The sequence below is a fragment of the Anolis sagrei genome, chromosome 9 (assembly GCF_037176765.1).
Source record: "Anolis sagrei isolate rAnoSag1 chromosome 9, rAnoSag1.mat, whole genome shotgun sequence".
Classification (NCBI taxonomy): Eukaryota; Metazoa; Chordata; class Lepidosauria; order Squamata; family Dactyloidae; genus Anolis; species Anolis sagrei.
In genome coordinates this window covers 7,064,829-7,088,180 of record NC_090029.1, presented here as the reverse complement: position 1 = coordinate 7,088,180, position 23,352 = coordinate 7,064,829, and the positions used below count along the sequence as shown (strand labels likewise).

The 23,352-nt window shown below is 44.9% G+C and overlaps 1 protein-coding gene across 1 annotated transcript in view; it reads right to left on the bottom strand.

Moving 5' to 3' along the window:
- Positions 1 to 23,352, bottom strand: part of THSD4 (thrombospondin type 1 domain containing 4) — a 642,834-nt gene that overhangs the window by 357,447 nt on the left and 262,035 nt on the right. The gene's annotated exons all lie outside the window — the stretch shown is intronic.

Sequence of the window (23,352 nt, the reverse complement as noted above, 5' to 3'; positions counted from 1 at the left end):
TTCTTTCATTCACTCCTTCCTTCCTTCTCTTCCTCTTCCCTTCCTTCCCCCCTTTTCTTTCCCTCCCTCCCTCTTTCATTCACTCCTTCCTTCCTTCTCTTCCTCTTCCCTTCCTTCCCCCCTTTTCTTTCCCTCCCTCCCTCTTTCTCTTGTTCTTTCTTTCTCTCCTTCCTTCCTTTTTTTCTTTCATTCACTCCTTCCTTCCTTCTCTTCCTCCTCCCTTCCTTTTCTTTCCCTCCCTAACTCTTTCTCTCTCTCTTTCTTTCTTTTTCTTTCTTTCTCTCCTTCCTTGCTTTTTTCTTTCATTCTCTCCTTCCTTCCTTCTTCCCTTCCTTTTCTTCCTCTTCCCTTCCTTCCCCCCTTTTCTTTCCCCCCCCCCTTTCTCTCATTCTTTCATTCTCTCCTTCCTTCCTTCCTTCTTTTCCTCTTCCCTTCCTCCCCCCTTTTCTTTCCCTTTCTCTTTCTCCCCATTCTTCCTTCCCTATCTATTCTAGGACTGTAACTCCCAACAGTCCTTCCTAATCAATCTACCTATCCAGGAATAGGAAATTGGAAATATGCCGGGATTGGGATGCTCTCAAAGAAATCCAAGGAGAAGAAAGAAACAAATACAATTATTATTATTATTATTATTATTATTATTATTATTATTATTATTATATTTTACTGATATACATAAACACAGGATGTTGCAGCAAACAAGATCTATATGCTATTATTATTATTATTATTATTATTATTATTATTATTATTATTATTATGCTCACTGTAAGGTTTTTGTAACATTTTGGAGCCACAGTGGGTTGAATAAATAGACGCAGAACCCATGGGTTTGGAAGGTTGTTGGTGCTGGAAGGGAATGGCAGTACTTTGTAATTCAGAGGCCCTCCTTCTACCATCCCACATTATTAAGTCTTATTGGGTTTTCTACCTCCCATCAGGCTCAGCCCTACAAACTTCAAAGCATTGCTGGCAACCGCTCATCTTTCAGTTAGTGCTGAGACTGATTGCTGGCCCAAGAGATCACAGAATAGAAAAAGGAATGCAGCAAGAAGTCTGTTCCTCATCAAGGTTTGCTCAGCAGCAGCTGGCCTCCAGCTTTGCGGGTTTGTCTCCACAATTATACAATGGGGCTGGAAGACAAGAAGGGGTGCATCTGCACTGTAGAAGTAAAGCAGTTTGGCACCACTTTAACAGCGATGGGGCAATGCTACGGAATCCTAGAAGTCTGGGTTGCTGTGGGTTTTCTGGACTGTATGGCCATGTTCCAGAAGCATTCTCTCCTGACATTTCACCCACATCTATGGCTGACATCCTCAAAGGTTGTGACGTCCTGTTGGAAACTAGGCAAGTGGGGTTTATATATCTGTGGAATGTCCAGGGTGGGAGAAAGAACTCTTGTTTGTTGGAGGCATGTGAGAATGTTGCTGTTGCACTCCAGAAGAGGAAATAGCCCCTCTGACTATAAACACACCACACGTGTGTGTTTATAATATGTGGGGCGTAACATTGCACATAACTGAATACATAATGACACACCACATATGTAGTTTTCTGTTGCCACTTTAATACCTGGGACGAACTCTGTTTCTGTCCTTTTACAAGTGCCTTTCTTCTTGACTCAGTGAGGGAGGAAAGAATTTCCTTTCTAAATCCCTTTACCGCAGCGTTTCTCAACCTGGGGGTCGAGACCCCTGGGGGGGGTCGCCAGGGGAGGTCAGGGGGGTCACCAAAGACCATCAGAAAACACAATATTTTCTATTGATCATGCAGGTTTTGTGTGGGAAGTTTGCCCCAATTCTATCATTGGTGGGGTTCAGAATTTTCTTTGATTATAGGTGAACTATAAATCCCAGCAACTACAACCCCCAAATGTCAAGGTCTATTTTCCCCAAATTCCCAAAAGTGTACATTATTGGGCATATTAAATATTCATGCCATGCCAGGTTTGACATCAAGATTCATCATTGTTTGAGTTTACAGTGCTTTGGATGTAGGTGAACTGCAACTCCAAAACTCAAGGCAAAACCAACCTAACCCTTCTAGTATTTTCTGCTGGTCATGGGAGTTCTGTGTGCCAAGTTTGGTTCAGTTCCATCACTGGTGGAGTTCGTAATGCTCTTTGATTGTAAGTTAACTAAATTCCAGCAACTACAACTACCAAGCGACAAACTCCCCTCAACCCCACCAGTATTCAAATTTGAGCATATTGGGTATTTGGGATTTGAAAATACATCCTGCATATAAGGTATTTACATTATGATTCATAACAGTAGCAAAATAGCAGTTATGAAGTAGCAATGAAATGTTATGGTTGGGGGTCACCACAACATGAGGAACTGTACTAAGGGGTCACGGCATTAGGAAGGTTGAGAAACACTGCTTTACCGCCTTGTACTGCTGCAGTTTCCCTTTTAAATTGGCTGGGGCTTTCTTGTGAGCTGTTAAACCTTTGTGCTTTATATCACATGCTTGAGACACTCTGGTAAGCAACAAAGTAACAAACTTTATTTATAGCTTCTGGTTCCAATGCTTTATGGTTACATTTGTGTTTTGTAACAGTCTCGAGTTTTACATTCAGTATCATTCACTCAGTTAACTTTTCTTATGAAACCCTCACTATCTCACATCATCAAATATGTTACTTTCTTCATATACCCTTGGCTGAACTATTTTCTGATTTAGGCCACACTGGCGCCTTCTTATTTTTCCTTAAACCTTGAGCTCTATTTTCCTGACTGCTTCTCTCTAACCGAGGTTTCTAACTCCTCCCCGCTTCTTTTTTTAAACTGTTTCCTTTAAAACAGGAATTCCATGACGCTTGTGGTTGGTTTCCAAACAATGCCTGATCTGACAAGATTTTCTACAGGCAAACCTTAAATCCCAAAAACTGGTTTCATTTCCCCCCAGTCTTTTGTCAGTGACATCAGCTGCACAGCAAGACAGGAACAGATCGATCACAGCCACTTTAGGCTGTAAGCTCACAGCAGCCGCTCCCAGAAATGACACAGGACGCCAATCCGTGATCAGACAGGAAACTTTTACTACTGGATGCATATACACAATGAAAGCCAGGATTGGCACACAGACGCAAGTCAACCCTGATATACCCTCCCCCACATTCGAATCCCCTCTTCCCGCCTGACAAAGATCCCGCGCAATATTCCCCGCCAAACCACCAACGGCCCCTCCCAAGGCCACCAGCTGCAATTCCTTATCAGTTCTCCATGTCAGGAATCCGGTTTTTTGCGCCAACATCCAAGGCCAGGAAACCGAGTCCTGACATTAGGCTATAAACTATAAACTATAGCCTAAAGCTACAGCTATATACATTAGAAGCTACTTAACACTCAGCACATCATAAACTTGCTTCTTTACAGTCCAATCGTAACATTGTGAACTCTTCAACTGTTATCAGTACTAATCCACACCTCTTGCATTCCAGAGTGACGTATGACATACAACACTGCATCCATTTGTTCTACACACTTGATTTATGACCTCTCTAGGAATGCTATTCCCTCCATGGTTCAGTTCACTCTTTCCACACAGGAATACATTACATTTGGGAGTTGTAGTTGCTGGGATTTATAGTTCACCTACAATCAGAGCATTCTGAACTCCACCGGTGATAGAATTGGGCCCACACGGAACCTCCATGCCTTGAAGGAACGAGCCTCCTGCCATCCTCACATGCTCTCCCTCGCCGACACATGTGCACTATGCTGCCATGCCTGCTCTCCCTGTCCCACTTTGAGTATTCCCTTCCCTTAGCTGAGAGGTCATCCAATCACAGCAGTGGCATCAGCTGCACAGCAAGACAGGAACAGATCAATCACAGCCACTTTAGGCTATAAACTACTTTATTTTACAGCTATATACATTAGAAGCTACTTAACACTCAGCACATCGTAAACTTTCCTGTCCGATTTTATTTATTTATTTATTTACTTCATTTATATACCGCTTTTCTCAGCCCTTAGGCGACTCAAAGCGGTTAACAACAACAGTTTCAATACAAACATTACAAAATCATTGGAACATTTAAAAGCAGTAGCATTTCGGATATATGTAAACATCAATATGACAATCATTTACGTCTCATCAATAGAATCAGAATGCAGTCTCATCATCAGTTATTCCATGTTCCTATAATCGATTACACTGCCTAATCAAATGCCTGTTCGAACAGCCAGGTCTTCACTTTCCTCCAAAATGCCAGCAAGGAGGGGGCCGATCTGATATCTGTAGGAAGGGCGTTCCACAGCCGAGGGGTCACCACTGTGAAGGCCCTATCTCTTGTCCCTGCCAGGCATGCTTGTTATGCCAGCGAGACTGAGAGAAGGGCCTCCACAGATGATCTTAATGTCCTGACTGGTTCATAGGAGGAGATGCGTGCGGACAGGTAAGTCGAGCCAGATCGTAACGTTGTGAACACACGAACTGTCTGTTATCAGCACTAGTTCACACCTCTTGCATTCCAAAGTGATGTATGACATACGACGCAGGACACTGTGTCCATTTGCTCTATACACTTGGTTTATGACCTCTCTAGGAATGTCATTCCCTCCATGGTTCAGTTAACTCTTTCCACACAGGAATACATTACACTCAGCACATAGCTACTGCATTTTAAACATACACGCACACTTTGAAATCTACATTATAAATTGCATACAGGAACATTCTCATGAGAATTTGCCCTTTGCACCGAAGCCTCTCTGTCAGTGTCTGCATGAGACTCATTGACCAAAGTGTCTCCATCTTGCACCTCAGAGGCAGTCCCAGCATCCTCCACATCAGAAGCAACAGGAGATTGATTTCCCTCCTCATTATCCACATCAGACACAGAAACATCAGGAGACTGAAAACCATTCACAGGTTCAATCACAGGCTCAGGTTCAATCACAGTTGCAATAATTACCTTGATTAGCACTGAATGGCCTTGCAGCTTCAAAGCCTGACTGCTTCCTGCCTGGGGAATCCTTTGTTGGGAGGTGTTAGCTGGCCCTGATTGTTTCCTGTCTGGAATTCCCCTGTTTTCTGAGTGTTGTTCTTTATTTGCTGTCTGGATTTTAGTGCTTCTGGCCATGAAACCCTTCAACAACACGTCCTAGGAGTCGTTTGGTTAGTCACCAGTGCTCTTCGGCAGATGAGGTGAAAAACTCACCAAACTAGAACTCCCAGGATTTATAAGGAGATGGATCCCTTTTAGGTCTTTCAACAACATGATCACCACCTTGAATCCATTTACCGCAAAGGCTCAATACTACGTAAGTTATGGATTACTCAAGGATGACGTTATGGAGCATTTGCATCCCGAGCAAAGACCTTTTATCCTTTTATCAAAGCTCTTTGAGGGACGCAGTGAACCCTGTTTCCCATTCTCCTTGCTTTGCTGCGGTTTCTAAACATGCGGCTATTGCAACGGTGGATTTGCTTTGTTTTGCTTTGGATCACTGCTGGACGAGCTTTCCTATTTTAAGGTTTGGGACTAAACATGGTAATAGGCTCTGTCAGTTTACCTTAGCTCTTCTATCTTTCCTTGTCTTGGGACGCTGCCCTGAACATCTGAAGAGAGTTAAGGCTGATATCTTATGTTATATATAAAAAATAAGCGTTAAATAAGAAGAAGGAAAGCAGTGCCAACTCCGTGTGTGTGTCTATGGGTGCATCTACGCTGTGGAATTAATGCAATTTGGCTTACCGTATATACTCGAGTATAAGCCGACCTGAATATAAGCTAAGGCACCTAATTTTACAGGGCTCTATACTGTCCCCCATGCTGTTTAATATCTACATGAAGCCGCTGGGTGAGATCATCCGGAGTTTCGGGGTGCGGTGTCATCTGTACGCAGATGATGTCCAGCTCTGTCACTCCTTCCCACCTGCTACTAAGGAGGCTGTCGAAGTCCTGAACCGGTGCCTGGCCGCTGTAATGGTCTGGATGAGGGCGAACAAACTGAAATTAAATCCAGACAAGACAGAGGTACTCCTGGTCAGTCGCAAGGCCGAGCAGGGTATAGGGTTACAGCCTGTGCTGGACGGGGTCGCACTCCCCTTGAAGGCACAGGTTCGCAGCTTGGGTGTGATCCTGGATTCATCGTTGAGCCTGGATCCCCAGGTTTCAGCGGTGACCAGGGGAGCATTTGCACAGCTTCGGCTTGTGCGCCAGCTGCGCCCGTATCTCGGGAAGTCTGACTTGGCCACGGTGGTACACGCTCTGGTCACATCCCGCCTTGACTACTGCAACGCTCTCTACGTGGGGCTGCCCTTAAAGACGGCCCGGAAGCTTCAGCTCGTCCAGCGCGCGGCAGCCATGTTGTTAACAGGAGCAGGACGCAGGGAGCACACAACGCCCTTGTTGTTCCAGCTCCACTGGCTGCCGATTTGCTACCGGGCCCAATTTAAGGTGCTGGTGTTATCCTACAAAGCCCTAAACGGTTCCGGCCCAAAATACCTTACGGACCGCATCTCGGCCTACGAGCCCACGAGGGCCTTGAGATCATCTGGGGAGGCCCTTCTCTCGATCCCGCCTGCCTCACAGGCACGTCTGGCGGGGACGAGAGAGAGGGCCTTCTCGGTGGTGGCCCCCCGGCTGTGGAACTCCCTCCCTGCTGACATCAGACAGGCGCCCTCCCTCATGGCCTTTCGTAAGGGCCTGAAGACGTGGCTCTTCGAGCAGGCTTTCAACTGAGTGCTATGTTACTGGAAATGACAACCGGAATGAATTTACGACTACGAGATTGATTATGATTCCATAATATGACGCAGCGGATTTTTAGTGTAATTTAAATGTTGTGTATTAGTGATGTTAGTTTGTTGTCCTGATTGCTTTGTAAAGTGTCTTTTTTGTATTGTACACCGCCACGAGTCGCCCTAGGGCTGAGAGCGGCGGTTAATAAATGCAATAAATAAATAAATAAATAATAAATAAATAAATAAATAAAAAATAAATTTTACCACAAAAATTGTGTTAAAAAACAAAGTATGGATCGTTGATGTTGTAATCCCAGGTGACAGCAAGACTGAAGAGAAACAACTGGAAAAGCTGATAAGATATGAGGATTTGAAACTGAATCCAGACAAGACAGAGGTACTCCTGGTCAGTCAAAAGGCCGAACAGGGTATAGGGTTACAGCCTGTGTTGGATGGGGTCGCACTCCTCCTGAAGACGCAGGTTCACAGCTTGGGTGTGACCCTGGACTCATCGCTGAGCCTGGAACCCCAGGTTTCGGCAGTGACCAGGGGAGCATTTGCACAGCTAAAGCTTGTGCGCCAGCTGCGCCCGTACCTTGGGAAGTCTGACTTGGCCACGGTAGTCCACACTCTGGTTACATCCCGTTTAGACTACTGCAACGCTCTTTACGTGGGGTTGCCTTTGAAAACGGCTCGGAAGCTCCAACTAGTCCAACGCTCGGCAGCCATGATTTTAACAGGAGCAGAGCGCAGGGAGCATACAACTCCTCTGCTGCGCCAGCTCCACTGGCTACCAATTTGCTACCGGGCACAATTCAAAGTGCTGGCGTTGGCCTTTAAAGCCCTAAACGGTTCTGGCCCAAGTTACCTATCCGAACGTATCTCCGCCTATGAACCCACCAGGACTTTAAGATCTTCTGGGGAGGCCCTGCTCTCGATCCTGCCTGCATCACAGGCAGGTTTGGCGGGGACGAGGTACAGGGCCTTCTCAGTGGTGGCCCCTCGGCTGTGGAATGCCCTTCCCATGGACATTAGATCAGCCCCCTCGTTAATGGTGTTTCGAAGAAAACTGAAAACCTGGCTATTTGAACAGGGGTTCGGATAAGCAGTGCAAAGAATATAATGAATATAGGAAAACGGAATTACGGATGACGAGTTGGATCACGATTCTAGTTACGAGATGTTAATGTGTTGTTTATTGATGTGTAATGACTTAGTATACTACGGTGTTAATTGTTTTTAAATAGTGTATGTTGTTAACCGCGTTGAGTGCTCTTGCTGTTAATCGCGTTGAGTCGCGGGTTATTATTATTATTATTATTATTATTATTATTATTATATTTTACTGATACAGTATGTCACAGCAAACAAGATCTATATGCTGTATTATTATTATTATTATTATTATATAATAATAATAATAATAATAATAATACAGCATATAGATCTTGTTTGCTGTGACATACTGTATCAGTAAAATATAATAATAATAATAATAATAATAATAATAATAATAATAATAATAATAATACAGCACATAGATCTTGTTTGCTGTGACATACTGTATCAGTAAAATATAATAATAATAATAATAATAATTATAATTATTATTATTATTATTATTTGAAACACAACAAGATGAGTCCACAGCAAACAAGGCAGACAATCCACATTCTCTGCTTTGAAGTGGATTATCTGAGTCTACACTGCCAGATAATCTTCAGTTCAAGCCCGGGTTGGGGTGAGCTCCCACCGTCAGCCCAGCTTCAGCTCACTTAACAGTTGGAAAATCTCTTACAAACAAAAGTCATTCCAAACAGTGTTCCCTCCATTTGTGAATACACAACATTTTTCCAGTCATCTGATAATAATTTTCAAAATCCAGCCAGATCCCACTGTGGAGCAGAGGTGCAAACCCTAAGCATGAATCCCCGACTCAATTGTTATGCTGCAAAGCAGACAGTTTGGGTTGGGTTCCCGACTTTCCCTGGCCAAGCAGCTTGTTATAGACGTAGCAGCTATTGTGAATAATTAGAAACTTCCTTCTCCTTTGGCTCAGTCTTTCCTTCGCTTCCTGCCGAGCGAAAGATGAAAGTTCTACACTTTCAGCTGCAAGGGGGAGAAGTTTGGACCAAACAAGGGAAAAGAGGCTCAGGCTGACTGCGTTTTCCCAAAGACTGGGAACACATCCTCCAACTGTTCGAAATTGACAGCGACAATCTCAATTAATCCCTTGCCTTCCTACTTTGGATTTGGAATAGTCTCTGTTTATCTCCTCTGCAGCGGGTTAATCCGCTGAGATGCTGAACTTCCTTACCGAAAGGTCGGAAGTTCAAATCTGGGGAGTGGGGCGAGCTCCCGCTGTTAGCCCCAGCTTCTGCCAACCTAGCAGTTCGAAAACATGCAAATGTGAGTAGTAGGCTTGATCGATTTTGTTCAGAAGCTTCTAAAATCGGAATTAATTTGGATTAAATTGACTTTTGAAACAATTTCGAGCCATGCTGGAATAGTGTGAGGAGTAATTACAAATTGAAACAATTTACCCATTTTTCGGAATTATTTTTGGATGTCTGGTGCAAGTTTTACAATCTCGCAGTTTCCCTGGCCTCTGTGGCGACAAGCGGTGATGCGGAAGGGCGAGGTGGGCGTGGCTACACCCAGCTCTTCCTGAAGGCCACGCCCCCAGTAGCCGTCAAAAAGAGCTGGACGTAGCCACGGCCACCTCATTCCCCTGCCATCCATCGCCGTTCGCAATCACCCAGGGAAGGGGAACTGCGAGATTTCAAAAGTAATCTCGCAGTTTCCCTTCCCTGGGCGACTGCGAACAGCGATGGATGGCAGAGGGAGGAGGTGGACGTGGCTAAGAACAGTGGCCTTCAGGAACAGCTGTTCTTACCCACGTCCCACCTCATCCCTATTGTACTGTAATGCGCTCTACGTGGGGCTGCCCTTGAAAACGGCTCGGAAGTTCCAACTGGTCCAACGGGCAGCGTCCAGGATGTTAACTGGGGCTCCTTACAGAGAGAGGTCAACCCTCCTGTTCAAGGAGCTCCACTGGCTGCCATTTATTTTCCGAGCCCAATTCAAGGTGCAAGTACTCACCTACAAAGCCCTAAACGGTTTGGGACCATCCTACCTGCGTGACCACATCTCCGTTTATGAACCCACGCGCTCACTTCGATCATCCGGAGAGGCCCTGCTCGTGATTCCACCTGCGTCGCAGGCACGTTTGGTGGGGACGTGAGACAGGGCCTTTTCTGTGGTGGCCCCCCGACTCTGGAACACCCTCCCCAAAGATCTTAGACAGGTCCTTACATTGGCAGTCTTTAAAAAGAACTTGAAGACCTGGCTGTTCCGATGTGCCTTTCCAGAATAGGAATCTCCAACAACAAGTCCCAGAAGCACTTTACTAGAATTGAGATTGCCGCACACTGCACTTACCCTATAATTGTTACATATCACCTGTCACATCAGCACTTTAACCTTGTACCCATTACTCTGGCCCGGCCCAGTTTTATAGTGTTTTGTTGTATTGTTTATTGCTTGTGGTTTAATATTGCTTTAACTGTTTTTAATTTGCTTTAGGTGTTGTATTGTTGAAGCCGAGCACCCCCCCCCCCAGTATGGGGGATGGTGACTTGTAGTCCTGCAAAGGGCAAGGGCACCAGACTGCACAGTAGGGGGTTAAGTTTTGGTCACATTGCCAAGGCACTGACAACAACAAGGACCCCACGAGGCTTTTGGGAAACGGCTGGATCTTGGGACTTCTGCCCTTTGTGAGAGTTGTAGTTTCCCAAGGACCAAAGTGTGAATCAGTTGCAGCACAGCTGGGGTTTCATCTGCCAGCCTTCCCAATGATCATGGACTCTCTGCCTGCATGTCTTGGACTTCAGTACATACTATCTCCCTCATGAACTTTCCTCAAAGACCTTTTAAAACATTGGACTTCAGGCTTCTTCATGAAAATTAATCCTTTTATTTAATATACTTGGGATGTGGGACAAAGATGGGGTTTTGTTGCTATGGAATGCTTATGATTTGAATGTATGTATCTTGCTATGAAATATCTTTTGCCCCCTTTACCCTTGCCCTTTGCCCCAAAAAGGCGACCAGGAAAAACCACTCAGTGCCCGAGGGGGGTGTTGTTCCCTCAAAACCAACCTTATCACAGACATTTGCATGGACAATAGCAACTGGAAATTCTTTGTTTATTTTTCTGAGTTGGCCTGGTAAACAGGGAATTTCTCTGGTCACATTTTAATTTAATCACAAAGGGGCGAGACTGGCCCCAGGCTCTGTTTGTTTCATCCAAAAGCCCATCAAAACCAACACACCTTGTCTGATCCTGGAAGGGGAAGACTTGAATCAAATGATTATCCCTAATCACTGATCCATCACAAGAACAAAAAAACTGGTTTCCTTGGCTGGCTGATCCCTCGAGTACAGGACAGTGGAATGTCATCATCCTCTCTGGACACAATGTCCCTCTTCCGTCCTGCCTCCCTCTCCCTGATTTGCTAAGGAGCCGAAGAGGGAGGGAGTTTTGAAACTTTCAAACCTGTATTTTGCTATAAATATTAGGCTTGGGTAACAACGCAAAAATTTGTTTCTAAAATCGATTTGTATTTGGGGTTTTTTTTTTGTTTCGATATTTAAAATAATTACAAAATTTTCGCTTAAAAAAGTTCGGTATTTACGAAATTTCGTTAATATTTACAAAACATTTTGTAAAGATGGCGCCCTTTTTTAAAATATTTTTTAAATATTTTTTAATTTAATTATTAATTTAGTAGAATAGGGAGGAGAAATTATTATTAAGGAGGGAAGGCAGGCACTCACTCTGGCGGGCCCTCAAGCGCTGCCGCCGAGTCGGGCCCGGCTCCTCCGAAGCAATGCGAAATTGAGAGAAGGGCTCCCCAAAGGCCATCTAGCCCAGCCCTCCGCTAAGGAATTGGGAGAACGAAGCACAGCCCTCCGCTAAGGAATTGGGAGAATGAAGCACACCCACCGCAAAGCTGAGGAAGGAGGAACGGGCCGCCTTCCCACTGAGGGTCGCTCGCCCTCTCGCTCACCCTCTCGCTCGCTTGCTCAGCCGGCGCCTTCCCCGCCCTCTCCTCCTCCTCCTCCTCCTCCTCCTCCTCCTCTTTCAGGCTCTGCCTCTGACTGGCTAAGAGAGGAGAGAGAGGAGAGCTCCCACCAAGCATCGCCAGGCGGCCATCTTACGTATTTCCGAAATGGACGGAAATACAAAAATTTTTGGTGCCTGCCGTTTCGATATTTAAAAACACTTCCGGGTTTAAAAATAAGTTTTGTAATCGTTTTGTAATTGCTAAAATTAACGAATATTTAACGAATTACAAAATTAACGAACGAAACCGCCCAGGCCTAATAAATATGCCTCTGATCAATGTACTGGTATGCTTGCATGTGAATGACCACTGCAATTGCATCCGCTTCAGCTGAATTGCTCATTAAACCTCGATGCCTCTTCTTCGCCTTGGCAAGAGTCTCATTTCAATTATTAATATTAATAAAATTGCTGGAATCAGGCTTCTCTGATGGCTCGCCAAGGTCATGGACCCTGTTTGGAGCAGTCCTAGGGGTCTCTCTTACTGGGGAGACCCTCCTAAAGTCCGTATTTACTTCATTGTTATGTTGTGTTTTGAGGCCTTGGCCTTTGTAAGCCGCATCGAGTCCTTCGGGAGATGCTAGCGGGGTACAAATAAAGATAATAATAATAATAATAATAATAATAATAATATTTGCATCGCTGGGCGTGCAAAGAGATACTTTCTAAACCAATAACTGCAGAGGGCCTGCAGTCTGGTTTTGCAGACTCTGATACTGTTTAACTTCCAGGGTGTTGTGGGGAAATGCAAAAGCCCTGGGGAAATGCAAAAGAACACTATCCCATGCAACTAAAAGGTAATGCAAACTATGCTCCTGGAAGCCGGAACAGGCGACTTGGAAGGCGCTGAACAGACTGCGCTCTGGCACTACGAGATGCAGAGCCAACCTTAAGACATGGAGCTACAAAGTGTAGAAGAGCAAACCACAGACCACCTGTAACAAAGCAACCTGAGCCCTGCCACATGCACAATGGAGGACCTTCTCATAGCAACATCAGAGGCACTCCAAGTGGCCAGCTACTGGTCAAAGGACGTTTAATAGATTGCCAAGTTTGCAAACTTGGTGGGTTTTTGTTAATGCAATGCTACTGTTTGGTTCACTCCTGACACGATAAATAAATAAACGTAATCCTCTACAATTCCGTCCTGGGCCCGGTCCTGTTCAACATCTTTATTAATGACTTGGATAAAGGGTTAGAAGATATGATTATCAAGTTTACAGACGACACCAAATTGGGAGGGATACCTAATACTCCAGAGGACAGGAGCAGAATTCAAAATGATCTTCACAGATTAGAGAGATGAATGGCCAAAACTAACAAAATGAAGTTCAACAGTGACAAATGCAAGATACTCCACTTAGGCAGAAAAAACGAAATGCAAAGATACAGAATGGGGGACGATGCCTGGCTTGAGAACAGTATGTGTGAAAAGATCTTGGAGTCCTCGTGGACAACAAGTTAAATATGAGCCAACAATGTGATGTGGCGGCAAAAAAAGCCAATGGGATTTTGGCCTGCATCAATAGGAGCCTAGTGTCTAGATCTAGGAAAGTAATGCTACCCCTCGATTCTGCTTTGGTTAGACCACACCTGGAATATTGTGTCCAATTCTGGGCACCACAATTCAAGAGAGATATTGACAAGCTGGAATGTGTCCAGAGGAGGGCGACTAAAATGATCAATGGTCTGGAGAACAAGCCCTATGAGGAGCGGCTTAAGGAGGTGGGCATGTTTAGCTTGAAGAAGAGAATGCTGAGAGGAGATATGATAGCCATGTATAAATATGTGAAAGGAAACCACAGGAAGGAGGGAGCAAGATTGTTTTCTGCTTCCTTGGAGACTAGGACACGGAACAATGGCTTCAAACTACAAGAGAAGAGATTCCATCTGAACATGAGGAAGAACTTCCTGACTGTGAGAGCCAGGCATGTAGCCAGGGGGGGAGCTTGAGGGGCTTCAGCCCCCCCCCCCCCCCGAAATTCTCATGGTGGTTCGCAAAAAGGCCTTACTGGTGCATTATTTAAACTGTTATGTTTATTCATATCATGATCTTATCACCATACCCAATATATCCATATGCATGGGGGTATTGGGGTAATGATACAAAAGGTTTGCTAGGCTAGACCCTCTTTCACTCAGACTCAGCCCCCCCCCCCGAAACTCAGCCCCCCCCCGAAACCCCCCCCCCTGAAAAAATTCAGCCCCTCCCGAAATGAAATCCTGGCTACGGGCCTGGTAAGAGCCGTTCAGCAGTGGAACTCTCTGCCCCGGAGTGTGGTGGAGGCTCCTTCTTTGGAAGCTTTGAAACAGAGGCTGGGTGGCCATCTGTCAGGGGTGATTTGAATGCAATATTCCTGCTTCTTGGCAGAATGGGGTTGGACTGGATGGCCCATGAGGTCTCTTCCAACTCTTTGATTCTATGATTCTATGAATTAAATGCAGTTAAACTACATTATAAAGCAGTGTAGATCCAGCCTGAGTTAGAAGCCGGCAGCTTCTACAACAAAGTGATGTTGTCTTTAGGCAAACCCAAGCATTCATCCCAGTTCATTTCATCCTGCTGAGAAAGGGTTAACTAACTCTCACAGTCTGCTCCCTCTACATTCATTCTTCCACTCATTTCTTCATTCTGTATGCACCCCTTTAAAAAAAGAATGTGTGCATTCGAAAGCGGGAAAAGAAAGTTTCCCCTTCCTTTATCCAAGTGACACCATCAGGATCCATGCTCGCTTGTAAAGGCAAGGAGGCCTTGCATGAATTGATGGCCAACCCTGGGGGACGTTCCCCCAATCCATCAGCACCTCGAGTCACAATGGATACGCTCTGCTTCCAAAGGGGAGAGACACTGCTGTGGATTGATGGGGGTGAAGGAGAGGGGCTGTCTGCAACCCTGAAACTCTTAAAGGCTTCTTTGAAACATGGAAGAGGCAGGAAACAGGGGGATTTGAATTTCTCCAGCCATGCAAAGGACACTATGAAGTCATCTCCATAGCAAGATGTAATATATCTCTGGTTACCAGATGCAACACACATAGCAAGTGAAGTCGATAGGAACTTTAGAAGGGTCTACCCCAGGAGGAGAGAGCCTGCGGCCCCACCAAAGAGGGATCGCTACGTTGGTGAGCAAAGAGAAGCCTAATTTTAAGCAATTTATTTTCCCTAAGTTCCCAAAAAGAATCTCACCGAAGTTGAAGAAAGCGCCACCGAGATGATTTATTAGCGATTCAGCTGAAAAGGATGCAAAGCGGCAATCATTCACCAAGCTAAGCATACATGTACACAAATAAATGCAATTTTTATAGAAAATATAGAGTGTGGTTTGAATCTCCCCACCCCACCCCACCCCCCCCCCCCCACCTGGCTTGAAGGTGACTGGCTGGCGCCTCAACAGCTGGGAGGAGGCTTGTCTGCCCCTCGAGCGCCTGGGCCAATCACAGGGCTTCTGCCACCTTGGCGCATCGACAAATCAGGAGGGAGGGAGGTGGGACAAGGGAATACAATGCATTCTTGAATGGATTATGGAGTCACAGGAAATGTCCAGGGGGCCTAACGAGTCCGAACCAGCCTTCAAGAAAAGCCAATCTATTGTGTCATGATGGGTCTGAGATAAGCATTGATCATGTAATCCGGGTTTTCCTCTTGCTGTCGGATGGGGGCACAAAGGGGGGACTTTGGTGAATGTCTTTAATGAAAAGGCTTGAAAGAAAACGGGTTGGGAGGAAGAGGACTTTCCGAAGGTTATTGCAATGTGATTAAAAAGTCTGCCAAGTGATTATCCCCTTGATGGTCGGCCTCCGAAGACAAGGAGATATTTCTTTGTTATTTTTCCATGCAAGAAATGTTCTAAGATAAGGATTTCCACAATCGCTAATTGTCTCTTCAGAGGCAGGGCAACTTCCTTATACATTTTTCCTCAAGGAGATGGGAAGGGGGCAAAAGGGTCAGGAGAAGGTTACATACACAGGAGAAAATATGAAAATATAGAAATCATAATACAGAGAGTAAACCCAACTACCCTCCCCCGGTGTCCATAGTTCATATTATTCATTGGAAGGTCCATAAAGGGAAATATATTCATGAGGGGAAAAGAGAGTCCCTTGTTTGTGAGATGGGGGACCATCAGGAGCCCAGGTGTGTCTCAGATGGAAAAAGTCAAATACTTTTGTGGCATGATTTTCAGGAATAAATTGGCTACCTTCTCCTATAAACATATCAAAATAGGGCATAGAGTCTTGATTAAATGATACACATCAAATTGACCAAGGCTTAACCCTTATTATCCAGCCTTGTGTCCTTGCCCTTAGCAAAACTATAAGTTACTATCACTTATGGGGGGGGGGGGGGGGTCATGTTTATTTATTTATTTATTTATTTGCTTTATTTCTATACCGCATTTTTCAGCCCAAAAAGGCGACTCAATGCGGTTTACAGGGTACAAATTATCATAACAATGTCAGTGCAATTAAAAACACAACAAATATAACAACAGGATCAACAACACCGATCCACAACAATTAACAAACAACATGAAACAAACATAGCGCCTCAATGAAATCAGATCCGAACTCATAATCCTTGTATCATTCCTATGTTCCATTTACCGTCTTCCTATGTTCAGTTGCACTGTTAACCAAACGCTTGTTCATAAAGCCAGGTCTTGACCTTTCTCCGAAACGCCAGCAACGAAGGTGCCTGTCTGATGTCTACCGGTAAGGCATTCCATAGCCGAGGGGCCACCACTGAGAAGGCCCTGTCTCTCGTCCCCGCCAAGCGCGCCTGTGACGCAGGCAGGACCGAGAGCAGGGCCTCCCCAGACGATCTTAATGTTCTAGTCGGTTCATAGGCGGAGATGCGTTCGGAGAGGTAAGTGGGGCCAGAACAGTTTAGGGCTTTATAGGCTAAAGCCAGCACCTTGAATTGTGCCCGGTAGCAGATTGGCAGCCAGTGGAGCTGGCTCAACAGAGGAGTGGTATGCTCCCTGAGTACCGCTCCCGTTAGCAACCTGGCTGCCGAGCGCTGGACCATCTGAAGCTTCCGGGCAGTCTTCAAGGGCAACCCCACGTAGAGCGCGTTGCAGTAATCAATGCGGGATGTAACCAGAGCGTGGACTACCGTGGCCAAGTCAGACTTCCCAAGGTACAGGCGCAACTGGCGCACAAATTTTAATTGTGCAAATGCTCCCCTGGACACCGCCAAAACTTGGGGTTCCAAGCTTAGCGAAGAGTCCAGGATCACACCCAAGCTGCGAACCTGCGTCTTCAGGGTTCGACTTCACAAGGATGTCGAGTTGTGATCTTCCAGAGCTACCTGGCTGGCTAATGTTGGTTGCAAAGATGTCAAATGAATAGGTGCACAACACGGCACTATTGCTCCCCTCAACGCTTCTATCATTGGAATACACGCTCCCCAAATGGGAAGTTTAGTTTAACAACAATCTTTATGAGCTCCTGGCAAATAACTTGCTCCTATTTTTATCTCATTATAGTTTTTAACATTTTATCCGGTACATGTGGCCTGCCCACTGTTTACTGCGACTGTGCTTTTTGTTTATTGTAGTTTTGTTCTTGAATTTTTTAAATGTAATTTTGATGATGTTGCTTGTTATTTGTGTTTTGGTGCTGATGGTAAACCTGGGAGACACCTGCTCGGACCCCTGGCCTTTGACCTGTGGGGTCCCGCAAGGCTCCATTCTGTCTCCCATGCTTTTCAACATCTACATGAAACTGCTGGGAGAGGTCATCCGGAGTTTTGGAGTTAGGTGCCATCTCTACGCAGATGACACACAACTCTACTACTCTTTTCCACCTAATTCCAAGGAAGCCCCTCGAGTGCTGGACGAGTGCTTGACCACTGTGGCTATCTGGATGAGGAGGAACAGGCTGAAGATCAATCCCGACAAGACAGAGGTCCTTCTGGTCGATCGAAAACCGGATCGGGGTATAGGATGGCAACCTGTGCTGGACGGGGTTACACTCCCCCTGAAGTCACAGGTCCGCAGTTTGGGAGTCCTCTTGGATTCATCACTTACGCTTGAGGCTCAGGCGTCGGAGGTGTCCGGGAGGGCTTTTGCACAATTGAGATTCATGCGCCAACTGCGACCTTACCTCATAAAGGCGGATCTGGCCGGGGTGGTCCATGCCTTGGTCACCTCTAGATTGAACTACTGTAATGCACTCTACGTGGGGCTGCCCTTGAAAACGGCTCAGAAATTTCAGCTAGTCCAATGGGCGGCGGCCAGGATGTTAACTGGTGCTCCTTACAGAGAGAGGTCAACAACTCCTGTTCAAGGAGCTCCACTGGCTGCTGTTCATTTTCCGATCCCAATTCAAGGTGCAGGTGCTCACCTACAAAGCCCTAAACGGTTTGGGACCTGCCTACCTGCGTGACCGCATCTCCGTTTATGAACCCGCACGCTCTCTTCGTCGCAAGCGCGGCTGGTGGGGACGACGGACAGGGCCTTCTCTGTGGTAGCCCCCCTACTCTGGAATTCCCTCCCCAAGGACATCAGACAAGCCCGTACGTTGGCAGTCTTTAGGAAGAGCTTGAAGACCTGGCTATTCCGGTGTGCCTTTCCAGAATAGGAAACCCCAGCAACACGTCCCAAATGCACTTTATTAGAGATTAAGATTGTCCGCACATTGCACCTATCCAAAAATCCCTATATCACTCAGCATACTCAGCACTTTTTAATCTGTACCCAGTACATTTGCCCGGCCTAGTTTTATTGTGTTACGGTGTGCTGTTTTTACTGTTTACTGTTATTGCTTTAATGTTTTTGATTTGCTTTGGTTTATATGTAATTGTTATATTGTTCTTTTATTGTGGCCTTGGCCTTTGTAAGCCACATCGAGTCCTTCGGGAGTAGGCCTGGGTAACAACGGAAAAATTTGTTTCTAAAATTGATTCGTTTTTTGGGGGTTTTTGCGTTTCGTTATTTAAAATAATTACAAAATTTTCCTTTAAAAAAGTTCGATATTTACGAAATTTCGTAAATGTGAAAAAATTACAAAACAATAACGAATCGATTTCCGAAACAATAACGAATCAATTCGTTAATGGCGGACGCGACCGCGCAATAGGCTAAAAAACCTCCAAATGGGACAGGGGGAACTTCTGAAGCTTAATTAAACCAAAAACAACTATAAAAACCCTTAGAAAACCAAAAACAACTATAAAACTTGCCCCAGACATGTGGAAATAATAACGAAACGACCTCAAAACGATAACGAAACGAATACAATAACGAAATACAAAACATTTACGAAACGATTTAAAAATTCGTTTTTTTAAAAAATTGCTCCAGACTGGTTCGTTATCGTTTTGTAATTGAAAAATTAACGAATTTTTTAACAAATTACGAATTAACGAAACGAAACCGCCCAGTCCTATTCGGTAGATGTTAGCGGGGTACAAATATAATAATAATAATAATAATAATAATAATAATAATAATAATAATATTAAGGGGTCCCAGCATTAGGAAGGTTGAGAACCACTGCTCTGGGACTATGAGAGATTGCAACTTGACCAAGGTCACTAAATGGGTTTCCATAGCTGAGAAGGGCTATTCGAATCCTGGTCTACTTGAAACTCAGTCCAAGACTCATGCCAACTCTCATCTCACTTTACTAGCATTCTTCTTCATCTTTGGTGCCTACTTTCTGGAAAATTCTTCAACACTGGTTCATTCAAGGTCATGGGATGGCAACTCTCCATCACGCAGCCGCCCTTGTTCCAATAACACATCACCGATTGAGGACCGCATGTTGCCAGTTGTTGCCTATGAAAGAGTTTATGGGAATGACCCTGATGGAATGCTGCTTGTTTACTCCAAGAAACTGCTCCGGATGAGCAGTATTCTGCCATTGAAATGTGCACATAAATCCTCTCTCCCACCCCCAAAATAACTTTCAAGTTATCTTTCATATCCCAAATACAAGGCCGCATTCTAATTTAGTTCTATTTTTGATTTTGTCCTTATTAGGTCGGGAGAGGAGCCTTACTTGCTTTGAGAGCATCAATTGAAAGCAATCACCGGGAACAGTTTTGAATTCCTCAGTTTCACGGAATTTGTCTTCTGGCAAACTCCTTTGTAGAAGGGTTCACAAAATATTATATTGGCATTATATTTGTGTCCTTACCACATATGTACTCAATCAGCCATTTCAAATTCCTATTACAGGGAAAACCAGTAGGGCTGGGCGGTTTCGTTCGTTAATTTCGTAATTTGTTATTAATTCGTTATTTTTTTGATAACAAAGCAATATTGAACCATTCAGGAACAACTAAAAATCGAAACGAATTTTTCAATTCGTTTCGTAATTGGTTCGTAATTGTTTCGTAATCGTTTCAAAATTGTTTCGAAATTGTTTCGTAATTGTTTCGTTATTATTTCCGTATGTCTGGTGCAAGTTTTATAGCTGTTATTTGTTTTATCAGTGATGAAAAAAAAATTATCACACCAGCAGTCAACAACAGAGGGAGAGGGAAGCTTCAGAAGTTCCCCTGTCCCATTTGGAGGGTTTTTTAGCGTAAAGCGCAATCGCGTCCGCCATTAACGAATCGATTCGTAATTGTTTCGTATTTGTTTCATCATTGTTTCGTAATTTACGAAATTTCGTAAATATCAAACTTTTTTAAAGAAAAAAATCGGAATTCTTTTAAAAAACGAAACGCAAAAACCCCCTAAAAACGAATCGATTTTAGAAACAAATTTTTCCGTGGTTGCCCAGCCCTAAAAACCAGCTGATCCCTAATCAGAGGCGGCCCTAGGTAATTTTCAACAGTAAGCAAACAGTATTTTGGTGCCCCCCCCCCCCAATCATTGATATATATTTTCTGTTTGTCATGGGAGTTCTGTGTGCCATATTTGGTTCAATTCCATCATTGGGGGAGTTCAGAATGCTCTTTGATTTTAGGTAAACTATACATCCCTGTTCTGTCGCACGCTGGGCCTGGAAAGAATTGTCTTTAAAACAGGACGTGCAACCTTTGCCCAGCGGGAAGCCAGGGGGCCCAAAGAAAAGTTCTCAGAGGTTTTCCACCACAAATGATCTTTAGATGGCTTGTGAAGTATAACAAAGTCTTTTATTAATGAACAAACAGAAACTTCTCTTGTCTTCAAAAGGTTAAACAAATGAATTCAGGCTTTTATGCAACTGGTAGCTTCCTAAACTTGCCCACAAAGGACAGGCAACTGTCTTCAATAACTTCTTCTTTACTCTAAAGGAAAGTCCCCTTTTTAACTTCTCCCAGGCTGACTGTAATCTAACCCTTACTGATGTGGGCTCCGCTACTGGGTTGAACTGCGTCTCGAAGCACCGAGTGGACCTACCAGTAAAGGTTTAGATATTCTCCAGCTGGAGTTCTTTGGTCTTTAGGGCTGTTTTCCTGGAAATCTTTGGAGACTCTTAAGACTGTTTTCCCCCAGAAAGTCTTGGATGTTCTTAAGACTGTTTTCCCCGGGAAAGTCTTAAGGGTTGAAGCTTTTGTACAGGGGAAGCTTGCACACGTCCTGTACATTAGCTTTCCTTGCCGAGACTAACTAAAAATGGCTCCCTTCCCTTCCCAATTGCCCTGAGCAAGGGGCAGGACCAAAACTTAACGATGATGGACAGGTGACTTGCCCTATGACTGTAACCAAAGGAAGCCACCTTTCTGCAGAACCTCTGAAACCTAGGACTGCAAACAAACATTTAATACAAAGCAAATAAAGTTGGAGCTCCTGGTACAGCCGTACCAGCACAATCCCAGTAACTACAACTCGCATATGTCAAGGTCTGTTTTCCCTCAAGAGTGCCTCAAGAGCGCCCCTGGGCAAAATCAACTATACTGCGAATGCTTACTTTGCGAAATGGGTTCAGCCACCCATATCCCTAATCCATCTAAAACACAGACATATGCCTTTCACCTTAAGAACAGACAAGCATCCCGAGCTCTGAGGATCACCTGGGAAGAAATCCCACTGGAGCATTGCAGCACACCCAAATACCTGGAAGGAGTCACTCTGGACCATGCTCTTACCTACAAGAAGCACTGCCTGAACATAAAGCAAATTGTGGGCGCTAGAAACAATATCATACGAAAGCTGACTGGCACAACCTGGGGATCACAACCAGACACAGTGAAGACATCTGCCCTTGCACTATGCTACTCTGCTGCTGAATATGCATGCCCAGTGTGGAACACATCTCACCACGCTAAAACAGTGGATGTGACTCTTAATGAGACATGTTGCATCATCACAGGGTGTCTGCGCCCCATACCATTGGAGAAAATACACTGTTTAGCCAGTATTGCACCACCTGACATCCGCTGGGAAGTAGCAGCCAATAATGAAAGGACCAAGGCAGTGACATCTCCAGCTCATTCCTTGTTTGGATATCAGCCAGCACGTCAATTACTTAAATCAAGAAATAGTTTTCTATTTAGTGTCTCTAAGATCTACAGAGACACTTGCTGGAACACCCCAGCAAGCGAGAGTCCAAAAGTGGCAGGCTCAAACCCAGAACCTCAATCAATGGCTGTTACCAAATGAGAGACTGCCCCTGGGCACACAGAAAACTGGGCAATTTGGAAGGCGCTGAACAGACTGTGCTCTGGCACCACGAGATGCAGAGCCAACCTTCAGAAATGGGGCTACAAAGTGGAATCCACGACATGCGAGTGCGGAGAGGAGCAAACCACTGACCACCTGCTGCAATGCACCCTGAGCCCTGCTACATGCACAATGGAGGACCTTCTTGTGGCAAGACCAGAGGCATTACAAGTGGCCAGGTACTGGTCAAAGGACATTTAATCAACTACCAAGCTTGCAAACTCTGTGTCTTTTGTATGTGTGTTGAAGGTCATTCTCTTCTGGAGTGTGTCTCCTTATTTATTTATTTATTTACTTTATTTCTATACCGCTTTTCTCAGCCCTTAGGCGACTCAAAGCAGTGTACATAATACAGATTATCACAAGACAATATCAAAACAAATGAAAACACATTATACATTCTACATAACAATCAATATAAAAAAAAACAATCATTATCCTAATCATATCGCCTCAACAACAAATCAGAATCCTTCTCGTAATCCTTGTTCCATATTCCTATGTTCGATTGCACCGTGTTCCTATATTCCATTGCACTGATTAGCCAAACGCTTGTTCGAAGAGCCAGGTCTTCACCTTCCTCCGGAATGCCAACAGCAAGGGGGCCTGTCTGATGTCTGCAGGTAGGGCATTCCACAGCCGAGGGGCCACCACCGAGAAGGCCCTGTCTCTCGTCCCCGCCAGGCGCACCTGCGATGCAGGCGGGACCAAGAGCAGGGCCTCCCCAAACTATCTTAATGTCCTGGTCGGTTCATAGGTGGAGATGCGTTCGGCGAGGTAAGTAGGGCCAGAACCGTTTAGGGCTTTATAGGCTAACGCCAGCACTTTGAATTGTGCCCGGTAGCAAATTGGCAGCCAGTGGAGCTGGCGCAACAGAGGAGTTGTATGCTCCCTGAGTGCCGCTCCTGTTAGTAACCTGGCTGCC